The 17,175-nt window shown below is 32.0% G+C and overlaps 2 long non-coding RNA genes across 2 annotated transcripts; both read left to right on the forward strand.

Moving 5' to 3' along the window:
* The first annotated feature begins 2,503 nt into the window (after nucleotides 1-2,503).
* Nucleotides 2,504-6,817, forward strand: LOC112723807 (uncharacterized). The gene is made up of 6 exons (XR_003163176.2): nucleotides 2,504-2,764; nucleotides 4,512-4,892; nucleotides 5,008-5,532; nucleotides 5,633-5,721; nucleotides 5,821-5,920; nucleotides 6,301-6,817. It is a non-coding gene; the product is annotated as an uncharacterized lncRNA (long non-coding RNA).
* A 1,577-nt stretch (nucleotides 6,818-8,394) lies between these two features.
* Nucleotides 8,395-9,594, forward strand: LOC112723808 (uncharacterized). Its single transcript, XR_011868103.1, has 3 exons — nucleotides 8,395-8,718; nucleotides 8,804-9,363; nucleotides 9,501-9,594. It is a non-coding gene; the product is annotated as an uncharacterized lncRNA (long non-coding RNA).
* Nucleotides 9,595-17,175: the final 7,581 nt, after the last annotated feature.

The raw sequence follows: 17,175 nt of genomic DNA on the forward strand, positions 1-17,175 counted from the left end.
TCTGATGCTTTAAAAATTGAACATGGCTCTTCAACGATGGATGGAAATAGATGGGGCATCCAACAACATAATATATGCGTTCCCTATTTGGATTCAACTATGGCTTTTACCAGAACAATTTAAAATCCTAGAGGTTGGTCGCAAATTAGGAAACAAAATTGGAACCATCTCGGACCTAGACTTCTTTGAGGTAAGGAGAAAGGAATCAAGGATCTTTAAAGCTAGAGTAGAGTTGAATGGTGAAAAGAAAGTGAAAGATAGTCTGAAGATTACTGGCCCTAATGGTAAGATGATAGAAGTGGGGCTGAGGTATGAACAGGTGGGATATTTTGCACCTATTGTGCCTTGTTAGGATATGAATTAAGAAACTGCTAGAAAATCTTGGAGGATTTTGCTGCAAAGTGCATCAAAGAAGATTGTTTGGGGGGAATGGACTAAAGCCGATCAGACCGGAAGACTTATAGAGAGGAAGCAACACTCCAATAATACTAGCCATGGCAGCAGTTCAGGCTCCTCTGCTCCTCAATCGAGGAAGAAGCCTATGCCTTCTTGGCTACTAGATGGCTTATCTAGCCTCTTAATGAATGATAACTCGAAGTCAGCAGATAAAAAAAAATTGACAGCTAAAGAGATGCTTAATGATGTGTTAAAAGGAATCTTGGAGGAAGCGTGGCTAACTAGCACAGATAATGGTTCAGCCATAGTGCTTGAACAAAACCCAATACCAATTAAAAAAAAATTGCTAATATTTACTATAAGAGTCAAATGTAGGCAAAATTAATTGCTAATATATATTAAATTAGCTTTTAAAAGATAAATTTTAAATAAACTTTTAGTATTAAGTTTGATGAATTAAACTGAAAATAATTTTTAGGGATAAGTATTGTTTTGGTCCCTCACGTTGAGGGTCGGAATTGAACCCGTCTTTGGTGTATATTTTGATTTAAAATCATACTTAAAGTCGTATTTGAATTTAAAATCATCCTTTCTAATAAAATTTTTTAATTTATTCCTAAACTACCCCTATAATAAACAAAATTATAAAAAAAAACGCGTTGGTTGGGGGGGAAGAAAAGGGTATACGAAGGGGAGGAGAGGGAAAGGGGGAAGGGGAAAGGGGAAGGGGGAAGGGGAAGGGGGGGGTGGGAGGATGGCGGGGGGACGGCGCCGGCGGCGAAGAGAGGGAGGAGGGAAAGTGGAAGAAGCCGGAGAAGAAGAGGAAGAAAATGAAGGGGACGCGAGTTATGGGGTGGGGGGAAGGGGAAAGGGGGGAGGGGGACGGCGGCGGCGAATGGGGAAGGGGAAAGGACGCGGGGTGGGGGTGGGGGGAAGGGGAGAGGGAGAGGAGGAGGGGGAAGGGGAAAGGGGGGAGGGGGACGGCGAGCCGTTGCCGTTGGAGTCCGCCTCGCCGCCTCCGCCTCGCTTCTGCCACCTCACGCCTCGCCACCTCCGCATCGCCGCCTCCGCCTTGCTTCTGCCACCTCACGCCTCGCCGCCTCCGCCTCACGCCTTGATTCTGCTTTCTTGCTTTCTGTTTCTGTTTGGTGTTGTTTCTGTTTCTGTTTGGTGTTGTTTCCTGCTTTCTTGGTGGTTGTGGTTGTGGTTGTGGTTGTGGTTGTGGTTGTGGTGTTGGTGCTGGTGGTGGTTGTGGTGGTGGTGTTGGTGGAGGAGGTAATTGTGTTGGTAGTGGTGAGGGTATTTTTGTCCAAAAAAAATTAAAAGGACGATTTTAATACGAAAAAAACGTTAAGTATGATTTTAAATCGGAAATTACGTTGGGGACGGTTTCGATTCCGACCCTCAACATGAGGGACCAAAACAATACTTATCCCTAATTTTTAATAAGCACAACTAATAATAATTATATGAAATCAATAATTTTTTAATTTTTAAAATATTACAATAGATATAAATATATGAATGGTTGACCTTTTTGGTCGAAGTAAATAAAAAATAAGTCAATAATAATAATAATAATAATAATAATAATAATAATAATAATAATAATAATAAGATTATTGAGAAGACTTAAAAAAAATACTAAAAGAGTCTATTGAATGAATAAGTCTATAATAAAGTGAATACGAAATATTTTTATATTTCTCTCTTATAAAAATATTGCTGAAAGTTATTAATTTATTTTTATTAAAATTAAAAATCTTTAATATAACTTTATATAATTTTTAGTTTAACTTATGAAAAATAAATACTAAAAGTTTATTATAGAATTATCTTTTAAAAAGTAATTTAATTAATCATTTTTCGAAACAAACACTTTATAGCTAAAGTTCATGTAAATCGGTGTAAGTACTACTACTAATTATTATTATTATTATTTTAAAATTTAGAATATCAACCCACCTATTTTGCTCCATCGTAGAATATTTTTTTATTTTTCGGATGGCTCCTGTTACTAATCATTCCGGTTATTATTATTAATTTTGTTTTAAAATGTTATATTAGGGATTTGAATTTTTCACAAATTCAAAGACCCGCAAAATTAGTAGAACTCCTTTTATGAAATACCCAACTCGGCTATTAGTAAGTTCATCTGCTTCTCAATCCTTATACCCCCAACCCTAAATCGAAAACATTGAACGAAGGCAACCCCAGCCAATAAAAGCTCGCACATCTGGCGCTCCAAAGAGGAATCCTCAGCTCACGTCGGAACCTGGGTCTCCAGAAGCTGCCGGTCGCTCAGGTCTCTCCGCTTCTGTGGTCGTCTTCCGGTTGAGATTACTGTTGGCCCATCCTCTCTGCTCCAGTAACCCTCTCTCTTTCTAACAATAAAATGGTTGATCTTAAAATAATTGATTACAATAGTAGCGCATATATTATGACTGAAATCTATATTGTTCCATTCACCGTAACCTTTTTTCTTTTGGGTAAGAGTTGTAATTCCAGTCATCACCTCAAGCTTGTTTTGGATATTATTTTGACCTGAAGTTTTATCAAGAATTTGTAGAAACTGATTAGGTAATGAGAACGGCTATTGATTCGATTTTAAATAAATAATTAAAAAAATTAAATATGGCATTTTATTACTTAAAACATTTGAAACTGATGATGAGTTTTCTTGGGCAGTGATGACTAACATAAACCCTAATAAAAGGCTTAAAATCAAGCTAATTATGAGTTTCATTTGATGAGTATTTCTTAAATTATTATATTATTTATTGGTACGTGAAAAGCTCAAAAAAGCTCAAAATCAGATGAATTAATTAATTAATTAATTAATTAATTATTTAAAATTTTAAGAATTTTTTTAAACAAAGAGTGTATATGTAATTTTTAAAACAAGTTTGATTATTTATTTATTTATTTATTATAGATTTAGTTATTTTATTATGGTAAATTTGATTATTTTAGTAGTTAATTATTTAATTAAAAAAATATAACATATGATTATTGATTTAATTATTAATTTTTTTGTGTATATTATTTTTTGAGTGTATAATAGTACAATTAGGATTGATTTGAGATGTTAGAAATTGAATAAGTAACCATAAAAGTCATAACTTGGTTTTCACATAATCATCATGTGTGCCTACTAATAAGGGTGAAAAATAAAACTCAAAGTCAGCGAGATCTTTTGTGTATATATATATATATATATATATATATATATATATATATTAACACCAAATATCAAACGAATAAAATTGAGAAATTCAGTAAATAAAGGGTACTCCTTAGTACTCTGATTTGTGTTATATAAAGAATGTTTTTTATTGCTAAGACATTTTTTTATTATAATAGAAAATAGAGTACCCAGTAAAAACAACAACAAAAAAATAGAAAATTTGTATGTGAAATGAAGTGTACTGTTAAAAAAACACTTAATTATTTGATAGTTATTATAAAATAACATTTTTTTGGCCTTATATACTCGTTGCAATGATTATAGCTAACACTCTAGGACATGTATAAAATAATCAATGCAAGGAGCTCGTTAAATTGTGAGAGGTGATGAGTAATTTATCGGCTCTTCCTTTTTCAAACCTGGAGATGAAATGTGACTTTGATATATGTAACCATTTACTTTGAATTTTGAATTGTGCATCGTGTTTTTTAATAGTGTATTTCATCATATATATTTCTCTTATTCCCTGTGTATTTGGTGCAACATGTTCTTGGAAATTATTTAGTCACTTAGGCTTTAATAAATACAGTGTATGTGATATTTGAAGCCAAAACACAGTAATTAAGTTACACAATAAGCAAGATAAGGCAATAATGCTAGACAGACAATTGGAGTTGTCATTTGCATTTGATACACTCTTGAATCTATGTGGTGCTTTTTTATGTTAAAATGGTTGGGAGTATTTTAGATTCCTGGGCAGAAATTATAGTTTCACATGTATGTAATCTTATATCTATATTTAAACTTGTTTTTTCTATATGAATTAGTCAATGAATTATAATTCAATTTTGGTTGAAACAAATTTACCCAAAAAGCATGAATGTGCTTTGACTCTTCTTGATTATAAATTTTTTTTTCGTTGAAACAGGTGCCCTTTATCTTCTAAGATGGCTAGAAAAGGCTGTTTGACGAAAAAAATCAAAACTAGGACCAGGATGTCAGCAACCACAAACGGCTCCACCTCCGGTCTCGGCTTCCCACCGCGATGACTCTGGAATTCTCCTGAACAATGGTGATAGTGTCCCTCCAACTTCATGCCCATTCCTTCTGCCGCGCAGTGTACCAAGGCCTGCTCCACAAACGAGGACAAATAATATTTAGAACTCGGAGCCAAGCCATGTAAACTCCGCAGATAATGCCAATGATATAGATTCTGTTGATCAACAAGTTGATGACTCATTTGTTGAATCTAGAGCTCAGAATCGCAAAGGACGCAAGACTACAGAGTTTTGGGAAGTCAGGATAATCGGTAATTTATTTAATAATGTTTATATGTTCAACATGATTTAGACTCTCGTTATGTATTCTTATTCTTGCATGCTGTCCACTATGGATACACATAAGGTATTATGTTTGGCTTATAGATTCCAATGGCACAATCAAGCCGGTAAGACTAAGCGTGAAGGAGGCTATGGAACGGCCAAACGGTAGAAAGATCGTGCTCAGGTCAACAATGCAAAGCAAGCAATTGGAAACGAAGCTGGACTGTTGAGTGGCATGCTTGGTCTGTTAGGATCTGACTTTGAAAAATTTTCTATCTGTGAGGAAAGTTGGCGTAAGATTACCACTAAGGACAAAGTTTATAACAAATGTGTCAAGGTAAAAGTTTATATGCCCTTTGAAATAAATCTGTTTGTTTTTACAATTTTTGACAAATTGTTATTATCTGTATAGCAAATTTTTCACTTTGATGAAGATAGTGAAGGAACTATCAAGAAAAATATTTTGGAAAGTATGGGGAAGTCTTGGAAGGAAACAAGACTGAGGTTGTATAATGCTTATTTCGAGCCAACGTTCACGACTGAACAAAATATTGAGAACCGTCCCTGGGAATCGATCGAGAGCATTGGAGATGGTTCCTTAACTATCGCGCCAAAGCTGAGATGAAGGTAATCTAGTAGATCATTGGTACACAACAATAGTTTTTATGTTGCATTGAGTCTTTTTAAATCAGTTTCTAATCGCCCTTTGTCTCTACTGGACCAACAGGAGAAGTGCAGGAAAAATGCAAAGGATCAAAGCAACTATATACCCACACTGGCGGTTCGAAAAGCTTTGCACGGCGGATGAAAGAAGAGGTACTTTACTTTTGTTATTCATTCTTTGGACTATTTCTGTGACTTAAGATTGCCTTGATTGTGTTAAATACGGTAATGGCATAAAATTTGTTGATATAGTCGGAACAACAAGGGAGAAGAGTCGGTAGAGGAGAGTTATGGATCACAGTGCACAAAAAAAGATGGCTCCTATATGAATGATGAAGCTAGAGCTATCGGTGTAAGTACTACTACTTATAATTGATCAATAAAGTTAACACCTCTAATAGGGTAATAGTCTACTTTTTTATGTTATTTTGTTTTTTTACCTCTTTGGTGAATGGTTTACTCTCCTATGTCATAATGGACCAAGAGACCTTTACAATTTCTAATTCATCTTACTTTAATTATCATTGCAAATTTACCTGTTATGTTTCTTGGCATTTTGAACTTCGATATAATTTGGAAATAGTTGGGGTAGAATTTGAATGATTGAGTTTCATTTATCCCTTACTTCTTTTTCATAGTAGTTGGCATCCTATGTTGTTATCTTTTGGTGTGTTCTTGACATGAGATGGATCTATCAACATATTTATTGTATTTGCTAATTTGTGTCTGTAGGAAAGAATTGAGGAGATTGAGCAACAGGATGAGTCATCTAGGGTGTTGTCTCAAAATGATTCCATTGCTCAGGTTTTCGGAAAAGAGAAACCAGGTAGAGTACATGGTGTGGGTTTTGGACCGACTCCTAGTTAATTCTTCGGTCCAAATTCACACGCACCTGGCAACGGAGTCCAACTAGAGGAGACTCAGAGGAAGCTGCTTGAATTGCAGGCAAAGCTGGAAGGCGAGAAGTTGAAGAGGAAGGCGATGGAGGATGAGGCAGCAGCAGAGAACAAAAAGATGAAGGCGATGGAGGGTGCTCTGATTTATCTGTTTCAACAGCAGGGTGAGGAGCTGCCACCAGACATCGCTGCAGGGATGAGTTTCGTGGAATGATAGAGTGAAAAATAGAATATTAGGATTAGAGATATTTTGCATTGAAGTAAATATTTTATTGAATTAGACTGAGCAACTCTTCGAAAGAGATCTCTTAAATTTCTATTTTGATGGATATATATATTTCTTGTTTTGCTTATATTTCAATTTTGTTTTTGCTACAAGTTTAGATTCTAAGGTTGAAAATATTCACTCTTAAAATAATAAAAAATATAAAAAAATTTAAAAAATAATTGAATAATATTTTAAACCAATTATGCGTGTTTTTTGAAAAACCCAAATTTCCATTTTTTTTTTCAATTTCTCTTAGACTAGCAGTGGTTTTAAATCGCCTCTGTTTTAGTTCAATGATTATAAAAACTATTATATCTAGCGGCGGTTTGCAACCGCCGGTACCTCTGACAGAAACTATATTAGCATTTAGCGGCAGTTTGAAACCGCCGCTAAACGTGCGGGGACTTGGAACTATGGATAGAAATTGCAGCGGTTTGGAAACCGCCGGTAAATATAAAGCAAATTATGAGACGCTCATTTGGCGGCGGTTTTATATTGGTGTGCCGCAAAATTTTGATTTAGCGGCGGTTATACCATTGATTGCTGGAAACTGCCGCCAAATCCAATTCCGACACCCATATTCATGGCGGTCCAATTAACCGCCGGCATTTGATTTTGCGGAAAAAAAAAATCGCCGCCAATTCCCGCACAACATCATCTTTTTCTATTGGAGTGTAATTCTCAAGTACCTGTGCAGTTTGGCAGTTTGGCAGTTAACCAGAGTAACCAACCTATGTATCTAATATATCTAGGACAACCTACAAATATTGTCTAATCTTTAGCAGTAGTGTTTTGACAATAGATTGTTGAGAGTAGTGATCATGATGTAGTGAACATTTTGACTTAAACAAATGGCTTTAGTAATAAATCCTATTGTACTTGACACCAATATAATAATTTAATGATTAGTTACTCAGCTAGTAAGACTGATATTAGACTAATACGTGAGCCACATATTTTTTTTCCTGATAGTTAACATGGTCACATGTTAGACACTACAAGGAACAGCATAATTATCGACGACAAAAATCGACGGCTAAAATATTCGTCGATATTTTTCGACAGTTGGTCGTCGATAAAATGAAAAACAATAAATTAGAAATAAAATATTAAAATCGACGATCGGATCGTCGATTATTTTAGCAACTTAGATCATTTTGTTACTACCGTCACATTGTCGACAAAGAAAAGGTTAAGATTTTTTTTCCCTTTAAAATCGACGAAAATGTCGTCTATTTTAATATTTATTATATCGACAGCCTTTGTTGTTGATAAATTTAAACGGTGAAGATCTCTCTTTAAAATTAGATAAGTGGCTTAGATTTATTATGTAAAATAAACGGCCAAAATGTCAATTTTTTTTCTAAATAAAATCAACGAAATTGGTGTCGATTTTATCATAAAAAAATTTTATCACTGTTTCCTCCCCGCGTCCTTGATTCCGTCTCAATTCACTTCAATTTACTACATAAGTTAACCCCAATTCGCTTTCCATTTCACCTCTACCATTTCACCAACCCTCCCTCTCGATGCCGCCACACCTCTTCGCTCTGCTGCCACCGTGTCGTTACTCTGCTGCTCCAACACCCGTCGTCGCCCCGTCGCACTCGCGCCGCCGTCCCTCCGTCCCCTGTTTCAAATCGAAACACGTTGTATCAATAAGGTTCGGTTTTTCTTTTCTCTTTACTTTTCTTTGTTGTTTTCCCTGTTTTGTGAAATGTGATCCCCAATTTCTGATTTTCGAATGGAGTTCTCTTCGGTTCATAATTTAAGCTTACACGTGAGCTTCGCCTTCTTCTCTGCTCTGCGAATTGTTGATTTCTTTCTCTTTTTTTTGGTTCTCTGATTTTTTTTGTTAACTATAACTTGTGAGTATGTGATTTCAGTTAATATCTTCAGCGTTTCAGAGATGTCAATTATCGGAGAAGATATGCAGACTCTCGATGATTCTCGCTTGATCTACGTCTTCCTCTCTTCGAGTCTCAAGTAATGAGCACATACCTTTATATTAGTGTGATTTATAATTTCTAATTGTTCCTCTCTTTAATTTCTATTGATGCTTGTAAAACAGATGGAATTCTTTCTATCAAAACCATGAGTAAGTTTTTGATGTTCTTGTTATGGTTAGTTTTGCTTCGATTTCACTAAATATATGCACACACGTCAAGCGAAAATTGGAAAAGAGATAGCTATTTTCTTATCTGCGTCATTATCAGAGGTAATATGCAAGCCTTCTGTATAAGCCTCCAAGCAAAATTGTTTTACTCTTAAGTACGTGTTGTTTGAACTCCTCAATTTTCATCAACCATGTGGATAAGGTGCTATTTTAATTGTTCTACATCGTGGCTTAACATTGAAATAGATTCCAATTATTTAATAGCGTTATTGTGTTGAATATATTTGTGCTACTTTTAGTTTATGCTACTATGTACCGGTGCTGCCATCTTGGTTTATGTAGTTTTTTTTAAAGAAATTTGATTTCTATCAAATGTTCTTAAAGAAATTTGAGTCCTTGAAAATCCATTTTTGCTTGTCCTTGGGAACTCCAGGTCTAATGTATACAACTTTGGAGTAATATTATGGGAACCTACAACCGAAAAGATCCCTTGGGATAATCTCAACTCAATGCAGGTATTGCTTTCATGCTTATGTAAACCTTGAAAGTATCTTGAAAAAAATAGATACTCAAACTAGAATGATAGACATCACATGAATTGTGTATCCCTTTGGGTGCATATAGATTAATTGTTCATCTAGGAACATTGCAGGTGATTGGAGCCGTGGGGTTCATGGATCAGCGACTTGAAATTCCAAAAGATGTTGATCACGATGGGCTTCTATAATTTAGAGCTGCTGGCATCGGTGTGCATGCTCATCTCTTTATTAAACAACTATTTTTATTTCTCATCCAAAAGAAATAGTATTATAACTTACAACTTAATCTCATTCTACTAGTAATCCAGCTTCCCGTCCAAAATTCTGGGAACTACTCGAGAAGCTTAGAGAGCTGCAAAGACGGTATGCCATTTAGTTCCTTTTTGTACCGGTACTGCCATCTTGTGACTCTATTACTTCAAATTTATCTTTTTGCAGGAAATGTTTAATCCTTTAATCAACAAAACCAATTTTTTTTTTTGAAAGGGAGCTCTAGCTACGTAAGATGATATGAAAAAAGGAAGTGAAACATCATTAGCAAAAGTATCAAATATGATCTTAAAATATATGTGGGAGCATAATTTGGAAAGCTTTTAGCTTCACAACAATCAACAGTGACAGGGGAGCTGAATTTGAAGGTGTTGTTACAGAACTAGTCCATGTTCTTATTACTAGCCCATGTTAAACAATGCTTTTGTAGAAACACCAAGTGACAGATGAATGGACAGAGGAACTCAAACATGGGAAGGGAACTGAATCTCTATATAGTTACTGCTGCAGTTTATGGTGGAATGTGCATGGGGGTATTAACTGTGCTTGGAGACTTGATGATGGGTCCATTTGGCACAGGAGCTGAGATCATGCTTGCTGCTACCATCTTTTATGAGTTGTCTGAGGCATTAGAGAACGAACATGACCTCTGAACTTGGCTTTTAGGAACTAGTTTCTTTCTTGATTGGCAACTTGCTTACAGTTAGTTTAGTTAGTTAGCCTTCTTGTAATAACAATTGATTTCACTAGTGTATGTATTTGGATATTTGGATTTGGTTTGTAGGTTTTGATGCCTATACCGAAGCCAACAGGTTATGCAGGAGACGATCCTTATAAAATGTAAGTATTTTCAATTATTATTATGTTGTGTGGTGTTTCCTCCTCAGAATGACGGTGGCAGATGCTATCACAATACTCAAGTCCTTTGTTCCCATGCCCATGAGCTTCAATAACCTTTCTTCTCTCTCTTCTTCTACAAGAAAGAAGAGCCTTCAATTCATATTTTCAGGTCAAATATACCAGCATTCACAATTTCTTCTTCTTGTTTTTTCCAATTGTTTTGAATATGGTAGAAATATTTTTGAATATAATGAATGGGTTGTTAGATAGCTGATAGGAGACCATGTTTGAATTTGTAGCTACACTGTTACTGATGCGTGCTACATGTTTGATCAAAGTTCTTAGCGAGTAATAGAAAATATGATGCTTTTCTATTTTATTTATTTATTTGTTCATATGTATATATAAAATTAGTAGTTAAATAGATTTGAATTACTGTGAGCTTATTGGTTATAGCATTAATTGTTTACTATTTTTTAAATAAAAAAATAATTAAAACGTATCTATTAAAATCGACGGAATAGTCGTCGCTTTTTAATTATAAAATAGACAAGAAAACCCAAATATAGACATAGAATTTGTTGGTATATGAATAATAAAATCGATGGCAACTGTGTCGATTTTATTGGATCCAATATCGACGGCAGCGTTGTCGATTTTAGTAAACATATTATAAACAAAAATGTTGTCGATTTTATTGGATCAAATATCGACAGAAATGGCGTCGATTTTATATAATAATATCGACGCCGATGTTGTCGATTTTAGTAAGAGTGTAAACTCTCAAACTCATATTATAGACAGAAGCGCTGTCGATTTTATTAAATTATTATCGACGGCTAGGCAAGCCGTCGATTTTATTAGCATTTTGAAAAATCGACAAGCTTAATAGCGACCAACCCCGCCGTCCATTTTGCCGTCGAATTTTAATATTATCGACGGCTTATCCGTCGATTTGGCCGTCGATTTTAACGATGTTTCTTGTAGTAAGATTTGTTAATTCGATTTGGCACATATAAGAAATGCACTACTCAAAAAGGTAAAGTCTCTCAGTGTGTATTAGTTTTATATGTTAGATTAATTGAGTTTTGATAATTAACAAATAATAGATATAATCTTAAAATTTCATTAATTCATTTCTAACAATTTGCTCAGTTTCTAAAATATTAATAAATATTTTCCTGAGTAATTTATTGCAAATTAGAAATGAGCATATATAGTTCGAGAGAAGGTTGTATTTAATATGTAATACTTTAAAATTCATCTCAAAAGATATGAAAACATGATTCTTGGACTTTAAAAACAAGGTACCCGTCACAAGACTTCATAAAAGTATCCAATCTAACATATATATTTTGGCTCCAAAATATAAGTATGTTCAACAAGTTAGAATATTCAAAAAGAAATTTTTCTCATTCTACTTATGCAAGTACATAAGAGGTCTGAAAGCATTGTACCAAAAAAAAGGAACTTGCGCATACTTCTTTCACACTTTGAGAAATCAAATTGAAAATGAAAGAAGAAAGGATGTCCTACATTACTTGGTCAAGCTCACACTATAAATACAAGTCAAGGGATTTTATGAAAAAAAATAGAAATTTGAACAGAATTGAATTATTATTAAGATTACTTTCAAGTGTTCATTTTAAATTCTTTATTTTTTTTTAATTTTCTGTAAACTCTTCATACCTCAGAAGAGTACAATTATCACAAGTTGTTTGTTATCTAGGTTAAAAATTTGTTTTAACTTAAACTATATTAAAAAACACAATTTATATAGTTCCTACACTTGTTTATATCTTGGAACAATGATCTCATGTATGTCTAGAAAAAAAAAATTAATTGTAACACATCCTTAGTTATCAATCTCGGCTTGAGAGGACTTGTGACAAGAATATGTAAAATTCTTAGATCACTTCGATTATGAGTCATATTTGTGTAAGACTTATTTAAGAATATCTAATAAGTTTTAGATTATTTGTGTTTTGAGTCAATATTAGTCTAAGAATACTTGAGGAAATAATAATATCTTATAATTAAACACTATCAAATAGTAGACCTCTCAATTTAGTTAAAGACTGAACATAAATAATTACCTGCACCAATGTATATATCTTTGTGTGTTTCTTTTTAACTCTATATCTTTTAGTTTATCTTGTTTGAATGGCACGTATATATACCTCAAAACTACTTTTGAAATTGTTGTGTTATTCTATAAACCTTAGACGATATTTCCCATTAAGTTTTTTTTTTTTGAAAGTTAACTCATATTTTTCACTACTCACAAAGTTCAAAAGACTTGATATACTTTCTCAAGTTTATATTTTTAGATAAATATCTAAGTATGACCCAACTCTCATTCTCGTGCATTTTTATTTAGTCATTTCAATGTGTAATATTAATTTTGACGGTATATCTTGAGTAATTATTTAATACAAAATATGCATATTTGATACAGAAATGATCTCGAATGAGTGATAGATATATTATTTATTGATTGAGTTGCAAAACTCATCCAACCACACTTTAGGTTTATCAACTATAAATATTGGTCAAAGTCCCAATTTGTATGCTTCTTAGTAAGGAGGACGTTATCATAAAAATAAGTAACATGTCTTTTTATAAAAATATTTATGTGTCGCATTATTATTGGACGTATTAATAAATTGATTATTTTTAAATTTTTTAACAAATTAAAATAAAATTGAATTTTTTATAACAATAACAATAAACTCAATTGTGATTAAATCTAATCGAACCGATCTATTTAAATAACCCACTGGATTATAGTTGTTTTTTATTTTTTTTAAAATAAAAATTAGGAATATATTTTTTTTATCAAAAAATTTAAACATGATTCGGTTTAAATTGTGTAAATCGGTCGGATCAAATTGGGTCTAATAATTATAGTGCGGACAATTGGGTTTATTATTATTGTTATAATAAATCGATTTTATTCTAGTTTATTAAAAAATAAATTATTAACCGGTTTAATAAAGATGTCCAATAATATTATGACACATATAAACGTCTTTAAAAAAGACATTTTTAATGTCTTTATCGAAATAATATCATCTATTTAATGAGTAATAATCTCTCAGAGGATTATGAATCGCAAACCAAACACACCCTTAACTTTCTTATTTTGCATATATGTCATAGACATAATTCATTCAGAATATTTATTTTGTTAGGAAATTTTATTTTATTAGTCTATTTTAATTTGTGGACTATATATATAAATAAATTTAATTATATTAGCTATTTTATATTTTGACTTATGTAAAGGAATTTTACTGTTAGTTTAAATAATTAATTTGGGTCTAATAAAAATAAAATTAATATTAGTCTATTTTACTTGAATTTTTAGGATTTAATAAAAATAAATAATCAAATATAAATAAAATTTTAAAGTTTTCTTTTCAATATATCAAAATCGCTTTGTAATCCTTGTCCCATCAAAAAGTTATTATTCAACTTAAAATATAAATTCAGTAAATTTTAATTAAAAAAATAAAAAAAAATAATAATAAGAACCAAACTTTCAATCATCTAAATATATTTTTATTTTTAGATATTTTTTTAATAATTTAACATGAATAATCCTAGAATTAAGTTAAGATTTTTTAACATATTTGTCTAATTATAATATGATGATGACATTTATAATTGTATAAATTATTTGGATATGGCAATGGTATTTGATAATCTTAACTTCAAATATATAATTTAGAAAGAATTATTATTACAAAAGAACTATTAGATTGTTAGCAAGGGGACGATTCGCTTAAGCCAATCATTATCCAATTCCGGCTATGACAAATGACATTACATACATCACACCCACGCATGATTGACCCCATTCAGTCTTTATTATCACATTCCTTCAAATACAACAAACTCAATAAAATTGAAACATGAAGAATGAATTCATGGGTAATATTTTTAGGGATACATAATACTGAAAACGAGAAGTGAACTTATTAACCTTATACATACCTAGTATACTACCAATACTCCCTACACCTAATAACTACTAAATTGCTCCTAGAATCTTAAATTTGGATACTAAAAATAAGAAAATCGAAACATTTTCGTGATAATAAGTGCAGGCGTAGAACCAAATTAAAATGTGAGTTTATTTTGATGTACATAATAATAATGAGTAATTGAGTTCATAAGCGGAGCCCCATTCCTAGTTCTGAATTGAGTGTCCGACACCGGGGCTATGACCTGGATCTGTAGGTCTAAAATCATCAACACCATGCCCGAGAACCGGTGCTGGTGGTGGTGGTGGTGGTGGTGGCAGTCCCGTTGTACTAACCACCATGTCTGTAGATGTATTTGCATTATTTGAAATCACACCATGCACCTCGTCCTTTAGGTAGCGTCCCTCAATGGACTGAAACCCATGAAAGAAAATAATTAATGCTAGAAAGAAAGCAAAAGAGAAAGCAAAGTTTTTTGGTGCCATAATAATAAGAGGATACATATATAAAGATTCATGCAATTTATGGCATGGAAAGCTTTATATATAGAGAGGTGAAGGAAGATGTATGTATGTCTTGATTCACTTCCAGTGTGGCAATGCAAGTGGATGGGTGGAACTAATTTTGGAAGAAGTGCAACTTTGCAGTGTTAATAATGTATACGCCACCAAATAGACCATGCTGCTATCACTGGTCAAGTTGCATGTATGCCAAGTGGAATTGCTTCTTTTGTTTTTAAAGGGATCTCACTCTGTTACTCATGTTTTTATTTTGGTGCTTTTTTGAGTATATATAGTGACTAATTTATACTTATTTGTACGATAAATAAATAAATAAATAAATCATTTTCACATGGATTATATCTTTTTTAGTATATATATTAATATGACTATATTATCTGTATACTAAAATTAGTTATTAAAATTAACTACTAATATAAAATACATATTAAAGTATAAATATATATTTAAAAAATCAAATTACACATATATTTATACATAAATATATTAGCGATTAATTTTGGCCGTATTTATACACATCCATTTTAATATATTTATTATGTATTTTCTTAAAAATCTATAAAATTTCATTAATAAAATTTAATTTACATCCTAAAAACATTTTTTAGTTATACCTTTTTCGAAAGGAAAACATTTTATTTGCAACTTCTTACATTTATCTTTCAAACTTCAAAAATATCATAATATTTATCTAATATTCTATTTTGTCTTAAATATACATTACTCTTATATTTTATTTTGATTCGTTACTTTTGAAAAAATCTTCTCCACCTACATGTTGTAAGTAGGGGTGGCAATATGTATCCTACCCACGTGTACTTAATCTGATCCCACCCTTTTGGATAGGGTTGTCAACCCGATCCACAGTGGGTAGGATAGGGTGCAGGTAGGATTCTCGTGCGGGTTGGGTAGGGTGTGGGTTGAGTTTCAACTCTATCCGATCAACCCGCACTCTATACATGTTTATATTATATACTTATATAAAAATATGTTTTAAGTGGATGTTGAATCAAAGACTTCTCACTAAATACAAAAGATTCTTAATCACTAAAAGAAAATCATTAATTGATTATTTAATATTTTTTTATATAAAAATCAGTTCTATTTTAAATTATCATCAAGTTATATAATAGTGTTGTATATTTTTTGTAACCCGCGGGTAGGATCGGATACCCACAGGTTAAGAGTGGATAGGGTTAGAGTTGGGATATTCTCAACCCGCGAATAGAATATAGGGTAGAGTTTATATAAAAATCTCAACTCACGAATAAAATTAGGGTTAAATCCAAACCCTATCCTACCCATTGTCACCCCTAGTTGTAAGTTGTAAGTTCATGTGTCATAGCCTATGGGTCGTTATTCTCAAAACCTTCCATTTCTTCTTTCACCCTTCTCCAACATGTTATGCCATATAGGAAGATAACAACACTGTTTAGTAAAGCTTGGTCATAGCCATAATATCACTGACTTGGCATTCTTCCCAAGTTTGGCAAAGCTTTTATTTTTTTAAAGTAATTAAAAGACAACCTTTTAAAAGTCGCTGTTTTTAATAAAATTAAAATAAAAGATATTTTTAATAAGCACACAAACATTACGATTATATTTGATAAAATATCTTTTAAAAAAACTTATAATAAACATATCTATAATAAAAAATAATTATCTTTTTATTTTTAATTTAAAATTTTATATAATATAAATATTAAAAAATTTATTCCATAAACTCATATAAGAATTGAAAGATTAAAAACAAAGAGAATCATAATTTTTTTATGTCAAGTATGCCTAAATAGTTAGTTATATATTATTGAATAACGAACTTCATAAAGCACTATATATTATCATTTAATAAGACTAATAAATATAAAACATTATTCTATTTTAATAAGTTAATAACAGTACAGGAATCAAATATATATAGTATAAGGGGAGCAATAGAATAAATTAATTAACATCACTTGCAAAAAAAAAAATTATAAAAAACAATAAACAATTTTTTAATTGCAAAATGTGATTGCTTTGATATTATTATTGCTTTAACACTAATTTATTATTTGCCTTGTATTTTAAAATTAAACTTATAATTCTGAAAAAAGATGGGATCCTTATCCATTAGCTCAAACATGAAAGAACAATTAATCCTTTTTCTTGTATTTAATATTTTTAGT

The sequence above is a fragment of the Arachis hypogaea genome, chromosome 11, assembly GCF_003086295.3.
Source record: "Arachis hypogaea cultivar Tifrunner chromosome 11, arahy.Tifrunner.gnm2.J5K5, whole genome shotgun sequence".
NCBI lineage: Eukaryota > Viridiplantae > Streptophyta > Magnoliopsida > Fabales > Fabaceae > Arachis > Arachis hypogaea.